General features: G+C 52.1%; 1 protein-coding gene across 15 annotated transcripts in view; it reads left to right on the top strand.

Moving 5' to 3' along the window:
• The window catches only part of LOC144149839 (MAP/microtubule affinity-regulating kinase 3-like), a 133,506-nt gene that overhangs the window by 20,130 nt on the left and 94,780 nt on the right, over window positions 1-18,596 (top strand). The window contains exon 1 of one of the 15 annotated variants that reach the window (XM_077681521.1): window positions 2,308-2,325. The exons of 13 other annotated variants lie outside the window; for them this stretch is intronic. The gene's annotated coding sequence lies outside the window, so the exon portion shown is untranslated. Of the gene's footprint in view, window positions 1-2,307; window positions 2,343-18,596 lie in introns of those variants that run through there. One more of the 15 variants, XM_077681520.1, reaches the window with a different exon arrangement.

The raw sequence follows: 18,596 nt of genomic DNA, 5'->3' as shown, positions 1-18,596 counted from the left end.
GTTCTAGCCTTCCGGCGGACGGCTCTCGCGGCCGCGTGGCTCGTGTGTGGCGACAAAGCGCGTGCGTGCGTGCTGTAGTGCAATCGCCGAGTCCGTCGTATACCCTTCCGGCACGGCGCCAGCGGCGCGCAGTTTGGCGCGCGTTCTCGGCCGCGCCGCGCCTTGCGGCAGGCACCGCGCATGCAGCGGGGCCTTTGCTCGCGGGCTTCGGCCACCGCCCCTGCTTCCTCGGTTCCGAAGGCGGCCGCTTGGCCGGCGTTCAGCTTCCAGGCAGCTCTCCCCCCTCTTTGTCGTCGTCGGCGTCGCAAGCGTGTTATTTACCCGAGGCCGTTAGTCGGCCGCCCCGACGAGACCAAGGCTCGGAGGAACGCCCTGTTGGCCGTTGTCGGCAGGCCTCCACGAGAGTGCCGCCTCCCGTGCAGCCCTCGGGGGAAGAAAGAAGCGGCACGTTCCTGCGCTGAGAACGGAAACAAAAACTCTGTCCTATTCTCGGCCGGCCGACTGAGGGCGCTGCCCGCGAAGCTCAATGGGGGCCGCTTGGGCTGTTTTTATTGTTTTTACACGTGTGCTCGCGTTTCCCCCCTTGCTTTCCCCCCTTTTTTCGTTTCTTCGTCCCGGAGGTGGTCATTTCGTCAACGGACTGTGCTGGTGGCGAATAAGTGGCGCAGTCGACAGGATGGCCTAACCGCGCATGCGCGACACAGTGGGTGCCGAGTTGCCTTTTCTTTTATACCTGTGCTACACCCCCGTTTCAAAGGCCCTCCAAAGGCCGTTGAACCAATTGTCTATCGAGTGTCCCATTGTAAATGCACAGGGCGCACTTGCAGGCGAGCGTTCAATTGTCAATTGAAAGTCGCCGTGTAGCACAGGCATTAATCATGCGCTTGGCGTTTCCCGCTCACCTTTTCAACTACTTCGTTTCCTCGTCCTGAGGGCAGTCAATTTGTCAACGGCCGGGGCCGGGGGCAATGCAAGTGGCGCGCTCGACAGGACGGTCCGACTGCGCGTGCGCAGCGCAATCCAAAACACGGCCTATCTTATCGCGGTTACATAGCGCACCAAGCGAGAAAGATGAAGGGAAAGGGGAAATCGTACACGGCGTTTACGCCGACTCAACGCCGATCTAGGCAAATAGAGCACGCTCTGGAATAAAAAGTATGTTTAGGAACGAGGAAGGCGGGCCATTTGGCTCGGGGCAAATCGAACGTGGCAGCGCGGAGAAATCGATCACGCGACGCTCAAGGCACGTGGAGCCGCCACAACTGCGACGGTTTCATCGACCCGGGCCGTAACCCGGAAGCTGAAAGGCCGTGTACATTCACATATTGCACTGTTTGATGTGTACGGTTGGAGTGTTCTTTGGCAAGCGCCGATCCCGGCAATATGAGCGCATGCGCAGAGGGCTTGACGGCGACCGCGCGCGTGCTCGGCGGTATGGATTGAGACCGCACCGTGCACTGCGGCCGGTCACGTGTTCTGCCGCTACAGAAGCGTGTAAGCGCGACTGACTACCACAGAGCCTTGCTCAGCTCAGTGAAGCCACGGTGTACGCGCCCTGTGCATACAAGGACCCCGCAACGTGATTTCCCAAGCTCCCTTCCCTATTTCGGGGACCGATAGCAGTACGTTGCTGTTTTCTCCAGCATTAAGCACGAGCCCATTTGGTGCTTCTGGGAGGAAACACGGAGAACGCACATAAAGGGAGTGATAGGAGAGGGAATAAACACTGCTGGTTTATTTATTTAACGTCGTAAAGTCACAATCTCATCCTGTGTTTTCCGTCTTGGAGGCGCTCGAGCTGGCGCAAACTTACCTTACCTCAGGATTGCATCGCGTGGTCGCCGATATCCGCAGGGGGCGTGGTGCTATTCACGGGGCCGCCGAACGTTTTCTTCCTTCTTTTTTTTTTTTTTTTTTTTTTTTAATTTGTGAGTGAAAATCGGGAGCGGAAGGAGGCCGAGACAGCGCAGCCAAAGCCCGGCCGAGGCCGCCTCCTCTTTCGTCCTGCAGCCTCGATCCATCAATTGTGGGCTGGCGGAACGGAGCGCTGCTGTGCGCCCAGACAGCTGGCAGACTCGACCGGCCCTCTTTGATGAAGGCCGAACGCGTCGCTCCGGCAGCATGCAGCACCACGGCCGCCGCGATGCGTGCGTCACCCTTCCTTCCCTCTTTGCGCCCTCTCCAGGTGGCTACCCTCTCTGTCTCTCGGCGTTCTGAACTGTCACCTCTCCCGTGCTTGGTGGCGATGAGGTCGTAGCCCAAAATTCTGTATGCTGGGCACTTCCAACCCCGCCCCGGAGGTTCGATTCCCGGGCCCACCGATGGGTAAAGTACACAGGGCCGTATGTTGTGTTTCCGTTTTGTTTATTGTTTTTTTTTTTTTTTTTTGCTTCACAACTGTGGACGATGATTTAACTGGAGGGACCAGCAAGGTCTCCGTTATTTCTGAGGCGACGGTTGAGCTTTCCGTCGCAGTCATTTTGTATTGCTCTCTGCTGTCACCTTCGACGCAGCCTTCCCGTCTTGCTTCAGAAACCGTTCTTCGTGAAAGACCTTTCTTCGTGACCCTGTGAAATGTTTTTTGTTTGTTTGTTTGTTTGTTTGTTTGTTTGTAGAGAACCGGCATTGTTTGCAACTAAGAAGCGGCGTGCGCACGCTCGCGATTCTAAGGCCTGTTTCTATTCCCGACACTCTTGTTTGTTCGGTATGTTGTGGTGGTGCCGTTACGATTCTAAGGCCTGTTTCTATTCCCGACACTCTTGTTTGTTCGGTATGTTGTGGTGGTGCCGTTACTTTTCTTTTCGTTAAAAGCGCAGCACGACGCAGATATCGTGGGCTTTCTACAGGTCGACGCCTGGCCCTGTTTACGACGCGACACAAGGCCTTGGCGTATGCGCCTCCGTCCGCGCGAGTCGCTTGTCAAGCCGGGAGTTCAGCAGACGCCGCGACTGTGCAGTAGCAACCGCTGTTTGAGCCCGATCGACTGCGCAAACGTTGTATGAGTACAATGGCGTGTAATTCAAAAAATTGCAGCATCTCCACTTCATGGATGCATGATGGCGAGGGTGCTGAGTACGGGGACTCGAAATCACATCCAAGTGCCCCGACCGTCATTCGATTTTAGCCGTGAGTTGCACCTTGATTATTCCTTAAATGAAACTGCAACTCACGGCTCAAATCGAATTTCGCTTGGTTTTTCGCTTGATTGTGGTGTTCGCTTGATTGTGGTGTGCGCACGGATGGAGGACGCGAACGGACATTGGAAGGTCCTAAGGTACTCCGCACCGTTACATGGAAGGGAGTAAACCGTTTGTCTCTTGGGTACTAACTCGCCGTTTTTACGTCAGTTGGCAAACCGCTTTCTGTTTTGGAGGAATGTAAAGGATCCCTTTTTGCGCACCGTTTGCCAAGTGAGATTAGGCAGGGTTTTGCCTGAGTTGTCCGTTACGACATTGTGTATGCCAGGTGGTATCCGTGGCTATCTAAAAGAAGTTATGGACTCGTTACGTTTTTTATGCGCATGGTTTTCGTTAGAGTATTTGAGTGCATGTCACTAGGAAGAAACTGTATAAAGATCTCCGCGACACCGTTTTTCCCATTCCTATGTACAGAATTGCTCACTCGGCTGGCACGGGTCGAGATGCGTTAAAACAATGCCAGTTGCACCGGGATGTAAGACATTTTTCTTTCAACTATATATACACACCGGGACACTCCTTGTGAAAACATGGATGCAAGAAAAGGGACTTTTTATGCCGTGGGGTGAACAGTGTTGGTTATGCAACAAACCGGAAACCATAACACGTTTTCATTGACTGTTGGGACGGGGTCTTCTTCTGGGATGTGCTGCAACGTACGCTAAAAAACATCGATGCCCATGCTGTTCGGTATTTGTCCGTTGAACATGATGATGATGGCGTCCCTCTAGATCTAATAATGTTACTAGGTCTGCACAGTATATGGAGATGCCGAATGGCAGTCCGCCACTCGGACATTGATGCGCGGTGAGTAAATGAGTATTTCCGAGAGACCATATTATCTTTTATTGAAGTGCAAAAGGCACGCCAATGGTTCCAGACTGGTTGTCACAAGTGGAGAAGTTAACACAAATGAAAATATTTTAGCAGTCGGCACTTTATCCTAGAGTGGAACAGTGATTTTGTGTCTTAGTGTAATGGGTTTGATTTGTTGTTGTGTATTATGTTTGTAACAGCGGTGTTTGTCTGGAAATAAAGAAAAAAAAGTGGTCGTAGCCCAATGGGCAAGACAACTGACACTAATTCTGGCTGGTCTACGAGACACAGGCTTGAATCCTGCTGGTGCCTGTGTGAGTTTTTGCGATTGTAAATGCTATGCGCACGGACGCGGACGGACATTGTGCGGTCCTAAAGTACTCCGCACCTAATAATTTTCAGGGCCAACTTCGACGAACTTATTCGCGATGTCCCGTTCTCTTATGTTCCCTATGTGTACTACGCACCGCCAGGAGGCGAAGAGGGGGAACGGAGGGCTCAGGGAGTGACCTCGTGGAACACCCGTTCAGTCTACCGTCATCTGCAGCGCAACAACGCTGTATTAATACAGTGGCCCTTATTTTCAAAATGCAGTATAATTTACTGGGTCAACTTCAGTGTAGTAATACGCGATGTCCTATCCTCCACGCATCGTCAGAAGGAAGGGTGGAGGAACAGAAGATGGCTCAGGGAGTAACCTTGTGGAACACCCCTCCTGTGAATCAGCGTAATCTGCAGTAGACTGCAAGACAAAGGCCTCTTCCATGTGCCTCCAACCATGCTGAAGTCATGCTTCACTGAGGTTCATTCTGCTGGCCATATTCTGATCTCCACCCTCCCCCGAGACCTCTTCCTGCTCGTACTTCTCATCCCGTCCCTCGGTGGGTGCACTTGTTGCCGGTCCTGCGCGTCACACACCCGGTTGTTGTTGTTGTTGTTCCTTCACAAAATGGCGCATACCCAATCAGGGGATCGGCCAAACATCAGTTGCTAATTCGAATGAGATTGCTGCCTAGGTGGATGATTCAAGGAAAGTTAGAAAATTTTGGAAGCTTTTTTCTTCTTGTTTTTGAGGAATCGAGATTGGAAATTAGTCAAAATTGAAACAAAATAAATAGAGAAAGAAAGAAAGAAAGAAAGAAAGAAAGAAGAAGAAGAAGAAGAAGAAGAAGGAGGAGGAGAAGAAGAAGAAAAAAAAACGGCAATGGAAACGTTTGGAGGGCTCTGGTGAGGTTCCAGAATAAGATACGAATTAGGTTGTGAATCTTTTGGAATTTTCTATGAAGCGCAGAAGAGCAGAGCAAACATCCCGGCGGCCATATCCAGTTTCTGAAGCCCCAAATGATAAAAGAACCGGCACTGATAATGCCAACCCCAGGCGATGAAGCGGCACCTCAAGGAGCTGACGTCTGAGGCTTGAAAATCGTCGACAGGACAAAAGGAAGTGGTCCACAGACTCTTCTTCATTACAGTAACTGCACATGGCAGACTGCGCCAGACGAGACCTGTGGAGGTATCTGTTCAACTGGGGCACACGACATCGAAGGCTCGTTACAATCGCCTCCAGGTCGCGTGAGGGGCACCAATTCGGTTTCCAGGAGAATTTGAGATGACAGAAATCTCGCAACGACAATAGGACTGATTCGTGCTGCCTTTGCAGTTTCAACAATCTACGGAATCTTGCGGCGGCTAATAGAGGCGTCGTCTCAATGACATCGACAACAGGCCCGGAGAGTGCTACCCTTGCCAGAGAATCTGCGGTTTCATTAAAGGTGATTCCCGCATGCCCAGGGACCCAAAGAAGGTCGACTTCAGTAATATGAGGTGGCAGAAGTGACCGAAACGTCCGTAGAAGAGGTGAGTCTTTCGGAGAAGAAAGGGCTAAGCCTACGGATAGGGAATCTGTAATTATGAGTGGAGACGGTACCGATATGTGAAGCTTTCGTAGTGCCAACACTATTGCCAAGAATTCCGCATAGAATATTGGGGTAAAATCCACCAGACGAACCGAAAAGTACCGAAAAGGCCCGTTCACACTAGCGACGAAAGCGAGCGAAAGCGATGAAAGCGACGAAAATTTCTGTCGCTTTCGCCGCCTTTCATCGCTTTCGTCGCGCGACGAAAGCGATCGGTCTCGACCAAATTTTGTCGCCTCCGTCGCGCCGTCGCTTTTGAAGCGGAAGCAGGAGGCGAGACTTCCTGACGTCATATCCTGCCAAAGCACCCGGATGCTGTGTCTCCACAAGCGACGAAGCTCCCGTGAAGTCTCACTCCGAGCGCGAGACAATAACAAGAAAAGCAAAAAATAGTCGTCGCCCGTGCTCGATGTCGCGTGCAAGTGTGAACAGCAAGGGTGGCGATCGCTTTCGCCTTCGTCGCTTTGTCGCGTCGCTTCGTCGCAAGTTTGAACGGGCATTGAGATGTACGAGTTTGTTGTCCGTCTAAAGCGTCACGCTGACACCTATCATTCTCCTTTTCGTGGCTTGCGAGCCAAGATTTTCTTCAAAGTATAGTGACGCTTAAAGTTTGCGCCCGATAAGTGGTAATCCGAAGCTTTTTTTTTCCCTCAATGAAACTCTAAAAGGAAGGGTAGGGGGAAGGGGTGGGGAGGAGGAGGTATATCATAGCGTAACCCAGTTTTGAAGATTTTGGTCGACCTATACCTGTTTTGTGTCCTCTGCTTTAGTCGCTTGAATCGCGTGAATTGCTTCAGTCGCTTGAATACCACAGGCATCGGGTGAACTCACGGCTCACACTCCAGAAGGTATTTGTGAAACTTCGCCTTGGCATATGCTGCGCAAAAAACAAAAACAGAGGGGGGGGGGGGTCAAAGAAAACATGAGCAAAATCCTCTCTACTTCTCGAGCGCTCACAAGCCGAAACAACACATCTTTATTGCTTTCAGGTGAAATCAGGCACGTGGTGTTCCAGACATGAGGAACCGAAATAACAAGTTCCGTGTTTGTTTTTTGAAAACACTGCGCCGCACGAAACGGGAGACAGGAAGGAAGAGAAAAATCGGCCAAAACAAGCATAAAAGCTACTGTTCGAGCGAGAAAGCGGCTTCGTGCTCCCGATTCTCGGGTGAACGACGCTTCGTAGCTGACGTAGGTCCCGATAATTTTGGTCTGTCTTCAGCGTCGAGGAGTAAGTGGTGAGACGCCCTAAAGAAAACAAGGCGGAGATCGTGGGGGGGCTGAGATGCCGTTCATTTTTGTGTCTTATTACGAGCGTTGTTGTTGTTCTGGTCGCTCGCGGCTCCGCCTCCTGCTTGCGACCGCAACAGCGCGGCGCGCACCCATTAAAAAAAGAGTGGGTGACGTCGTTGGACAGTGCGCAACGTCGGGGACGACGCGGAAGCAGGTGTTTTGCAAGACGCGAGAAAAAACGAGGATCGTCTGCGTGAGGGTGGAGGCAGACAGCTGCTCTGTTCCCGACTTGTTTACGGCTTTGCGAGGTTTGTCGTTACGGAAAGGGGACTGGAAAAGTTTCGCTTTCTTTCCGATCAACGCGACTGCTTTTTTTTTTTTTTTGTTTGTACGCTTTCCCACCTGGCGTCGTGCGGTATACTCGAGTGAGCAGACGTGACAAATGTGTTTGTCGCCTCAGGCTCCCCTCACACGGCGAACACGTTTCGCGATTTAGAAACAAAAATTATCGTTGTTTCACGTGGTGAACTTGAGATTACCGTGAGAGCGGGGCGCTGCCACTTGGTGATTCCCGATTAACCTTTGTCTAGCGAGGCAGCATACATATACAGGTGGTTATGCATGTTCGCGCAGACATTTCTGTTCGTTGCGGCACACTACAAACGTTTAACCGCCACTATCAATCAACTTCTCTGTGGTTGAGCTCTCTTTATCATCACCAAGCCATCATCTACAATCATCATCGACTAACTGGCGGAGAAAGACGACGTTGCACAGTCTCGGAAAGCGCATTTTGAATGTAAAATTGAAGATAGAGGGAATTTTCTTTATACAGGACCCTGTAGTTAAATAAGATCCTTATTCCTACCACTAATGTTTGGCCGATCCCCTGATTTGGTATGTGGGACGTAATCATCACCAAGCAACATCATCGTCAGCGCCGTCGGCAAGCGCAGAGATGCCGCTACTACCCCCCCCCCCCTCCCTTCGTGGCAATAAAGAAGCCTCAACCACCAAGATGATTTATCGTCTCATCGGCGATTATAGACATTCCATGCAGTACACCATTTGTTCCACTTTAAGATATACATGCGTCTCTTGAGTGGCGCTAACCATTACGAGTCCCTGCAGTTAGTTTTTGAGCAGAAATTTGTGAGAGAAGTTGTCTTTTCTCCCTCGGCCCTTGTGCACAGGTCTGGGACGCAGCCCCCTTCCATTGCAGAGCTTGGGTTACGAGAGGCTGTAAGGACAGCGAAGCATTGGGGATAGGGGTTATAAATGGGCGTAGGACAAGCGGGAGGACAGGAGGTTGCTCGCCATGCACTCGCGGGAGACGAAAATGTTCAGCCCCAGCAACATGTGCAGCAGTATTATTATACTTACTCGTGGCCCACCGATACACTCAGCCATGGCGAACGCGCGGCGGGAGAGGCCGACAACTCTGCTTGTCGGCCGGTAATTTTTTGCAAGCTCCAACCTGCGGCGGCTTTCGATTTCAGCTCGCAACACGACGATCGGCCGCTGTGAAACAATGCCCTTGAAGAAAAAAAAAAAATCGAAATAAACGAAGCAGTTGAATAAGCCCACGTCATTGTATATATTTGCGCATAAATTTATTTATCGTTTAGACTTCTTTATAATTTTTTCGTGTGTGTGTGTGTGTGGGTGTATACGTGGTATTTCTTTTACTTTTTCCCTTTTTCGTTCTCTCCCCTTTCGGAGGGTACCCGTCCCCAGAAAGAACTCCTGTGCATTCCACTGCACTGCACTGAGTGACTTTTTGAAGGCATTTCTTGGTGCTTGATCGTTTGCGGACTGGTCCTGATCGTGGTCAGTCAGAGCTCGACAAACGAAACTCGCGGCGTGCGTCATCCGCATGCAGTGCACATGAACTCGGCGCGGCTGAGTGCATTGGACTAATTGCTGTATCGCGAATAACTTTAACGCGCAGTGGGGAGTACATAGTACTTGCGTTCGGGCTTCAATACGTTTGCGTAATGCTGAACGTTGCGGTAGCGCTGTATTTTCAAACGGCTATCGTGCGCCAGATAGGACCGCCCACGCCGCCCTTCCCCGTCCGCACCTTGTGCGCTCTGTTAGCAGCAAATGCGCGGGGAAGTCGCAGGGGATCTTCCGTCCCAGATTCTCAGTTCTCTGCAACTCGTGAGCACCCAAGTTCCAGTGGCTGTTAAAAAAAAAACGAAAAAACCCCCCCTAAAAACTGGGTGTGCGACAGAGGCGACAAAAGGCGGAAAGAACGGACCACAGTAACGGACGACTGAAATTGTTGCGGCTGGTTGGTGTAGTCGTTTTGCTGAGATGTTGTTTTGTTTTTCTTTTGGCGTGGCTTTTTAGCGTCGCACTCAAGCAGACTCAAATGTGCGGGTCGTGTTCTGTCTGCCACCGGGTCTCGGGAGCGCCGGCGAGCGCAGGCGCCAGCGAAAGTTGTGATATGCCGCGATGCATACAGTGTGGTTGAGAAATTTCGGTTGACTGTATATATTTTGCGCAGAAGTATATAGTAATAGAGGTCGTTCGCGTTCCGATAAATGCCCTTCGGGTATGATTAGGTGTGCATTCGGGCTTTTACGTTTCCTAAGCCGCCAGTGTGGTCCACGCAAAACTTACTTCCGGTCAGCGGACAGCCACTCTTTTTTTTTGTTTCTGCTTCTGATGTGCTGGCGGGATGCAATGAAAAGTAATAGATTATTTCATCTACCTCGTTTAATTTATTTTTCATTTTGCGATAATTATTGCCGCGCCCTTCGCGATCAGATACATCATATGGCGCCTGATTCGACTTTTCGCTTTATTCGCTCACACAATGATTGGTTCAAACCACAACGAAACATAAACGAAACGTATTAGTCCCTCTGGTCTTTCGCAAGAAATGCGAACCTTTCTCAGATGACCTGAAATTGCACGAGTGCGGGCAAACGAAAAACGTCTTCGAATAGACCTGTTAGCCCTCCTGGAAAAATTTCCACCCATAAATTACTAGAATTAAGTTGTTCGTGTGCGCGGGAAACGGGTGAAATTCGCGAACCCCACCAGCCAACCTTTTTTTTTTTCCTCTTTTACTTCCCTCGGTCTTTCCAGACAGAAGATGTTCGACCTGTATTGTCTAAATGAATCAATTCATTCATTCATTGGACAAGCCCGTGACACCCCGTGATATACGGACGCCGACCGTTCAGGAAGACAAACAAGTCGTCTGCTCTCCACAATGAAGTTTATTGCCTCTATACTACATTCGTGCGTTCAATGTCAAACAGTCAAGTTTCCTGTTGACGTTGCGAACGTCATACGCGCCCGGTCATCTTTCGCATCCATCTTTTAGCGCGCTGACGCTCGCGGAACGGGCATTATATCAATTGTGTAGGGAGACCATTGTTAGAGAAATGTCTCAAAAGAAGGTAGAGAATAGGTTTTTTTAATTGTTCGGGCCACTATGTGTTCTTATACAGCTCCCTTCGTCTGAGGTGTTTAAGGCGAAAGCTTGAGCGTGAGTGGTACGTGATGTTCTCCATCACTGATGGCAAGAAGCAGACAGTCGAACCTCGTTATGACGGAAGTAGTGTCGGGACAGTAAACTAGTTCGTTATATCCGATATTCGTTGTAACCGTAGAGGTAAAAATCAGCTCTAATAAATGGGCAATCTGGTTTGCGCAGCAATCCTAGATAAAAACGATTTGTTCTAGGCTTCGAACCCACTATAAACGAGGTAGCCCTTATCTGACTCCTTGCGGCATTTTAAACTAAACAGACCGGAATGGGAGAACGTGAAATTACAACAGAACAAAGTTCCTTAGGCGAAACAAGCCGGCCTTCTTATTTACTTAAAGGAGGATCTGGCCTTTGCCTGGTGGCTTTTCACAGTCTCAGCGGAATGAAGTTTTTCACAGTGTCCACGCGATATAGGGCCTCAAGCTACTAAAGAATGGTTATTTTGCCTCACTTTTTTTTTTTAATTGTGCTTTTATTATGCTAGCTGTCGAGTTTTGAGCATCGCGGGAACAGTCGATATCGCGCGGCTCTCGAGGTTTCGGTTTCGTTTTAAAAATAATAGGTGTCATTCAAATGAAGCGTGACCAAACTTCATATTTAGTTCGCTATATCAGTGTTCGCTACAACGAGGTTAGACTGTAAACGGGGTGGCAGTAAACATGGAGGAGTGGAACTTCGACAAAGGCGTCTCATAGTAACTGCTTGCAGACGCCTTTATTTGACCTTCGAGATTGTACCCGCCGCGGTGGCTCAGTGGCTAAGACGTTGTGCGGCTGAGCACGAGGACGCGGGTTCGATTCCCGGCCGCGGCGGCCGCTTTTCTGATGGAGCCGAAAAGCGGAAACGCCCGTGTGTACGAGATTTCGGCGCACGTTAAAGATCCCCGGGTGGTCAAAATTAATCCGGAGTCCTGCACTACGGCGTGCCTTATAACCTGTGTAGTTCCGGCGCGTTGAACCCCATAATCAAGTACAATCAAATCGGGAGAGGAAAGCCGGTCCCGGTCGAAACGTCACAATAAATCTTTTGTTCTTCACTGTAACTGCTGGGCTTCCCAGCGAGGCGCCGTCGCTGGTCATTTGCCTGCGCCTCGGCGACGCTGCGCGACCTTGTCCGCCTCACGCGCCTGGCGACAGTAGCGGCTGCACGCGCCCGCAGCGAGTGTCGCCGTGGAAACTTGCGCCACTTATCTATCGGCCGCCTTATCGTTGGGAAACGGTACCGGGAAGCGCGCTTTTATCCTCTCTGCGCAAAAGTGTGCGTACTTGCCCGAGCCGCGCACTGGGAGTATATGCACATCAGCACTCGCGCAGTTACGGGGAGCCGGAGTGTGCGCTGCAACGGCGTTACAGCCCCCTGGGGCCACGGCGGGTTCGCGCACGCGCCCTGGCTGGCTGCCATTGCATGCGTCCGTCGTCCGGCGATTGTGATGCGGGACCACGGAGAAAACTGTTGCCGTGAGCGGGCGTCCCGAGTTTCACAATGGCTCGGCCTCCATGCTTTTCGCTCGGGAACGCCCGCTGCGCTTCGGCTGTGCACGCACAGCGACGCTCGCTGCCGCAGACACCTCGTAGATAAAGGAGGCCGCCTTTAAGAATGTCTCGCCGCACGTATACGACTTAGTGGCGGAACTGTCGTACTTGGGGGCCTGGATCGAGAAAAATAGGACTTCATCAGGTTCGTCGTCACGGTGCGAGGATACCCGGGACCAGAACGAGGCGGTGCCTTCTACTCTGGGAGGCGTTGCCGCACGAGCCATGAGTCATGCGGCCTCAATGAGGCCACGCGTGTGCGCTTTGGACGCACGCTGGCGGCATCATCGGCGGGGACCGTGCTCGCGGAAGCGTTCTTTCTCTTCGGGCGAGCCAGCTCTGCCCTGGCCTTCTGCGGTAGCCGTGCGGCGATTGTGATCGAGCGACCGTCGAGAAATGGCGCGGCTGCGGCCGCTTTGAGCGCATCTTTGATCTTGATGAGGATCTGATCGGCGGAGCTCGCCTGACGTCGATGCTCGCGGTGTCGTCGAAGAATTGATCCGTCCTGTCTTATGCGTTGCCGTATATTGGAGTAGCAAAACGTAACCAACGCATGTGGTGGTTTCCAACGATGGTCCAAAAGGTGTGGGGGCAAGCGCGAACGCTTCCTTAATAAGATAGTTATGTTCGTACATTTTTGTTTTGCTTCAGTGGTTCGTCACATCCGGTGGGTCATATCCGCTCTGCCACACCCTTATGTCACATTCGTTTGTAATTACATTGACTCCCGCTAGTTTTCCGTTAACAGCACTAACAGCGACTGCCGTGGATAGTGGCCTCCTCGCTTTGTCATTTTGGACTGTCCGAGAACTGCCTGAGAGCAGCTTCCGTATTTCAGACTCTCATTGCGAGGGCACTTCCTGGATTGCTCTCTGAAAGTTCTGGGGCAGGCCAAAAAGGACGAATGACACGTTTTGGTGAAATATTTCGAACGCTGGTCGCATCGATGTTGGCATTTCTTAGGCGATTTTCTTGCTAAACCGTTTTTCATGATCGTCCGCCGTTTATCGTATTTACCTCTGCGGCAATCATTCTGGGCAGTGATTCGGCTCCATACGATCATTGGCTTTGCGTTTTCACGCGGTTGAAATTGCCGCCTTGAAATATAGTGGGACACGGATGGGGGGGGGGAAGGGGGGGGTTCGGATTCGTTTCATCGAGGTTAACCGTCGCAACGCCTTCGTTACATAGAGACCGCAAACACACGGGTTTCAATGGGATTGGCAATGGGGAATTGAAGAACTTCGTTAAAACCAAGAATTCGTTACATAGAGGTTCTTTACATCTAGGTTTAACTATATTGGCATTTTTTCTCCGGCGTTCCCATTCTTTCGTCGGGACGACGTTCGGGCGAACCGGCGTGCAGGGGCAGGTGCCGAGCCGTGATTGTCTCCCTGGCCGACCATGTCGATGGCGCTGGCGTTGCCAAAGGAGCTCTCAGCACTCTCGAAAGCGGCTCTCTCTACTCTCTCGTTCTCCGCTCTTCCATTGCTGGCTTTGTTGACGGATCGATGAGCAGCGAGGCGAAAATGTTGCTGACGTGCGCTTTCTAAGAATCTGGAGGCGAGAGCCTTGGACGTTCTGTTGACCTGCTGTTGAACTTTCTGTCGAACGTTGTTGCCGCGCCCGTCACCGCATCGTCCGAAGCTAGCTCCACTCGCTCGTCGTCGCCAGGAGCCACCTGTTCGTCCCCGTATTCAAGGCGGCTCGTATACTACCCGTGCGGCAGCGGCCTACCTTGATTCCTTTAGCGCCGCTGTTTCCATTGCTCGGCGCGCGATCCCCGACTCGCACTCGCTCCGACCACAACTTCAGAGACAGCGAAACCTTCCCTAATGCATGCAAACATCTCCCGTTTTATATTTATTCGTTTATTTTATTTATTTATCAATACTGTAGGTCTTCTGCACACCCATACAGGGAGCGGGCATACAGCATCCCAGGCATATAATTAGATACAAAGTCAAAGAAATACAATATTTTCAGGAACGATAAGCGGTACAGCGGAACACTTTCAATAGCGAGTGCATCAATAGTACATTGGTAGTATTCGCATAACGAGAAGAAAAAATTCTAGAAACCGCTTGCTACGCATGAAAAAAAAATATTACAAAAAAGTACAATGCAATACTGCAAGACACTGTTTGCGCTATCACAACTCCTTAGGCGGACGCAAGTTCCGTGAATGCTGCCAATTAGGCTCGCTCGCTCATCAGCTCCTGCGCGCGTTTTCGCCAGGAGCTCGCTCACGTGCGTGTAGGAAGGCGATTGAGCAGCGACCGTCAGGTATCTGGCTGACCCGGTGTTTCGTATTCGTGGCTGCGACGATGTTTACGTGTTGTAGAGAATTAGCTGCTGCAGCAAGCCGCTGCGAGCCTTGGCGGGGCCTTTAATTGTCTTCTGGAGTACACGGGCGGGTGCGCTTGTCTGCTACTGTCCTAGCCGACGATATAGATAATCGAGCAGACGATCGAATAAAGCAGACGAGTTTTCTGACAGCGGGTGCCCGCCGCGGACACGTCCTTATTTTCGCTCTGGGTGCGTGAATTTGATTTCTCGCTGTCAGCGCAACGGTAAAATGCCCCTGTAGAATAGAAGCGGTCCCTTGTAGTTCCCTCAGACTCTTGCGCGCCCGAATATTGTGCTGGGTTCCGGCGATTAGAAACGGTCTGCAGTGCAGGCTATATTACACCTTGGGTCAATCGGTCTCCTTGGCTGTTCTCGCAGTCGACGTTTGTCACGCAGCACTGCAGTGCCGGTAACGGTCGTGCGCGGACAAGCTGGAGATTCGGCATTCCATAACGTAAAAACAATATTAGAGAGGGAACGGTTTTGCGGGTTGTGCCCCCCCCCCCTTTTTTTTTTAAATGGCCCGCCGCTGTTTAATTGTATTCGGCGCGTATCGCTTGAACGCTGTTTTATTTTTTTCCTCCTCGCTTTTGCGCTGTCACGAGGTGCTAGTGCGTGCTGATCAGCCCCGTTCATTTCGCGGATTATTTTCTCGAACAGCTCTACGTGTTCCAGCAGCCGCTCTTCTCCACTTTACTCTTATTTCTCCGTCTCTGTTTTTTTTTTTTCTTCCAACGTTCCCAAGCGAGTTCTCAAATGACGTGATTGTCAGCACCGTAACGGCGCGCGCGAGAAAAAAAAAGGCGCGTCTTGGTGGCAGCCAAGTGGAGCAGCGGAGTCACTTTCGGCCACCCCTTCCTCGTCCTCCTTCCCTCAAAGGAAGCAGAAGAGAGCGCGAGGGGAGGACAGTTGCCCGCACGCGTTGTTGTGTCCTAGATGTCTTGGTTCATGCAGCGGCTGATGGGCGTTCGTCTCTGGCGCGCTGCTGTTGATGTCTTGTGCGCAGCCGTGCGTCGCGACCTATTTAAAAAAAAAAAATAATAGAGGGGGACCTGTAGACGAGTTCTGCTCGACAGCGGCCAGTTTGGCTTCCCTCTTTTTGGACTGAAAAAATTGGCCCCGCTGACTCAGCCGCTCGCGTCACAGAGGCGCCAACTGCACCGGCGCAGGCGGTCGGTTCACGGACGGCCATTACTGCAGCTCGAAACTCACATGAGCACCGCGCGGGTGTCTTTCTTGGCGTGGCATACCAGCTCGTTCACTTCATTTCCGCTAATACACATACGCGGGTGCAACTGGTCTTTTCAATTAGGCTCCTGCACTCCCCCGACGCACGGCACAGCAGTTCACGGCCTACCGTGTCGTCTGCACTTTATCGTCTGCTCATCGTCTGCTGCTCGTTTCGTGGTCTCTTTTATTCGCCAGTCCAGAGTGGGTCTGAGCTGTTCCTGGGCAGTCCATAAATGCTCTTTCATGCGCGAAAAAAGCACAGCTGCTCTGGACCAGCTCTGCGCAGTCCCAGAATGACAAGTCGAAGCGACAATTTGTCTGCACTTTATCGTCTGCTCTTCTCTTTCTCTACCGGTTTTTTGTTTTAAGTGCGATGCACTTTATAAGCGACCCTGAATCCGCCGTCCGCATTGCTCCTCCTCCTCTCCCCTAGCAACGGCGCGAGGAGCGGAGAGGAGCGTCTGTAGCAACGGCGCAGCGACGTCACACCCCACGTGACCCGCGCGCGCTCCGCCTCCTGCGCCGTGGCTGCGCGCGCCCGCGCCGGCTCCCGCACCGCTCCTCGCGCCGTGACGTCACACTCCCACGTGACCGCGCGCTGGCGCGCCTCTCCCCCCGTTAGGTTTGCACTCACCCTCGGCGCGCGCCTCTCCCCTCGCCTGACAGCTCCCCCTCGCCGGTACTGCGCCTCTCAAGGCGATGGCAGAATTACTACGCCGTGTACTCTCGGCGCAAGAAATGCATTCGCACTTCCTCACGATTCCCTTCGGGGAGGTGGGGGCAATTTTTTTTCTCTTTTATTTGCATGTTCTGAGCCAATTGGAGCAGTTCGTGGGCAGTCCAAACATGCTCTCGCAATAGAAATTCTATGGGCAACTAAAATATGAGCTCCTCATGGAGCTCCATACCCTCCACGGTGGCTCAGTGGCTAAGGCGTTGGGCTACTAAGCACGAGGACGTGAGTTCGTTTCTCTGCCGCGGCGGCCGCTTTTCTGATGGAGGCGAAAAGCGAAAACGCCCGTGTGTACGAGGTTTCGGCGCGTTAAAGATCCCCAGGTGGTCGAAATTAATCCGGAGCTCTCCACTACGGTGCGTCTCATCGCCTGCGGTGCGTGGGCGCGTTAAACCCTATGTACAATAAATCAATCAATCCTCTGGAGCTGTTCGGAGAAGTATAAAATAAATATCGTCTGCACCAGTGTTGAACCGAACTAGGGAGTGCGACACCCCGAAGTGCACTTTGTGAGGCGGAGCAGACGGCGTGTGCACTTTTGCGTGAACGAGAGTTAATCGCGGTAAAAATTGATCGAAGGACCCTTTAAATCCGCTGTCAGGGCCTGCAGTCTTTGGGCCGCGCCCGTATGGACGCCCGGCACGGCGTTGTAATAGCCGCGGAATTTCGACACACGCAACGTTGACCTTACGCGCTTGTCCGCGAGGCGCGTCACATAATAGCGGATGAATGGATCAGGCGGCAACATTGCTCAACCTGAAAGGGGGGGGGGGGGGGGGGTTACGTGCTGAAATATCATCCCCGTGCTGTCTTGCCTGTGTTCTTTATCGTTTGAAAGGACATCTCGGCGATAAAGCCCCCTGCGTGAACTCGGGCGGTGTCAACGACCGACGAGACGGGCAGAATTCACCCGAACTCGTTTTCCATCCTTTGTTTACTTTTCTTTCGTAGTTTGCGCTCAGCTGCGTCCCACGTGTGTTCATTAGGCGTCGCAAAGGCACCGGCTGCTAGCGCTATATAGATCGGCGACGAATACGAAGGCAGGGGATAAAAATATGTATATATTCGGAACAATAAAGCTCCGCGCACTTTCCCTGTTCGGGGAACTCTGCGTGGAGGCACCGACTTCGCCGCTCATGCAATTGCTCCACCGGCCTACGTGCAGAGGTATATATGCATGCGCGCGTCCGCATATTGCAGTCGGGGGACCGTACACGGCCCCCGCCTAATTGCGAGCGCGACGTAATAGCGGCGCTAGCTGATGTCACTGGCGCATGCGGGGGAATATGCGGCGTGCACGTGTGGAGAGGTGTGTCCGTTGGCAGCGGGACGAAGACCCGCCGCCATTTGCGAGTGCAGGGTGTGGTCCGCTTTCTCCTGCTGCCGGCGCGCTTGTGTCATACGCGGTCTTCTCCTCGAAGGAGTGTGGGCGGGCACGGCTTCGCTTCTTCTTTCTGGCTCTGCCCGTATCCGTGTGCGCGGTGTGCGCACTTCGAGCAAATGGCGTTCAAATGACCGCTTCGGTGAAAGCTGGGTTTTCCTTTTGTTTGTTTTTACGGGACGATTATGGTTTTGCAATGTTTGTTTTTCTTTTCCTCGCGCTGGGTAATTTGTGTTTTTTGTGCTAATACCTTCGGTACCGCTTCCTTGCGAAAGCGGCAGCTTTCAAAGGTGGAGGATGGCACTGGCACGTAAACGCTATCCTGCAACTGTTTTACGCTTCGTTTCGGGAATGCCGTGTTCGTCTTCGAATGGCGCTCTGTCAGTGGCTGTAACAGCAACCAAGTATTGCTCCAGTAATACGTGACGACGTGATAGCGTATGTGCTTGCATCGTTGTGTTTCGGCCACGCAACGTAGCGCCTCCTCCTGCCGCCTCCCAGCCCCAATTCCCGGGCTCGCCCTCCGCGCATTCTCGACCCTTTTATCCATCTCCCCTTCTGCATTTATTACCCCGTGCTCAGTCCTACCTTTGCCGCCTTCCTCTCTTCCTATCCGTCTGCCCCCTCGTCCTACCCTCCGGTTAGCAGCTATCGGGACATTACCCGGATGTACCGAGAGGAGAGGTGCAGACTGCCGGAAC

This window comes from Haemaphysalis longicornis, unplaced genomic scaffold (assembly GCF_048455015.1).
Source record: "Haemaphysalis longicornis isolate Haplotype H1 unplaced genomic scaffold, Haemaphysalis longicornis Haplotype H1 scaffold_8, whole genome shotgun sequence".
Lineage (NCBI taxonomy): Eukaryota > Metazoa > Arthropoda > Arachnida > Ixodida > Ixodidae > Haemaphysalis > Haemaphysalis longicornis.
This window is presented reverse-complemented; position numbering and strand designations above follow the sequence as displayed.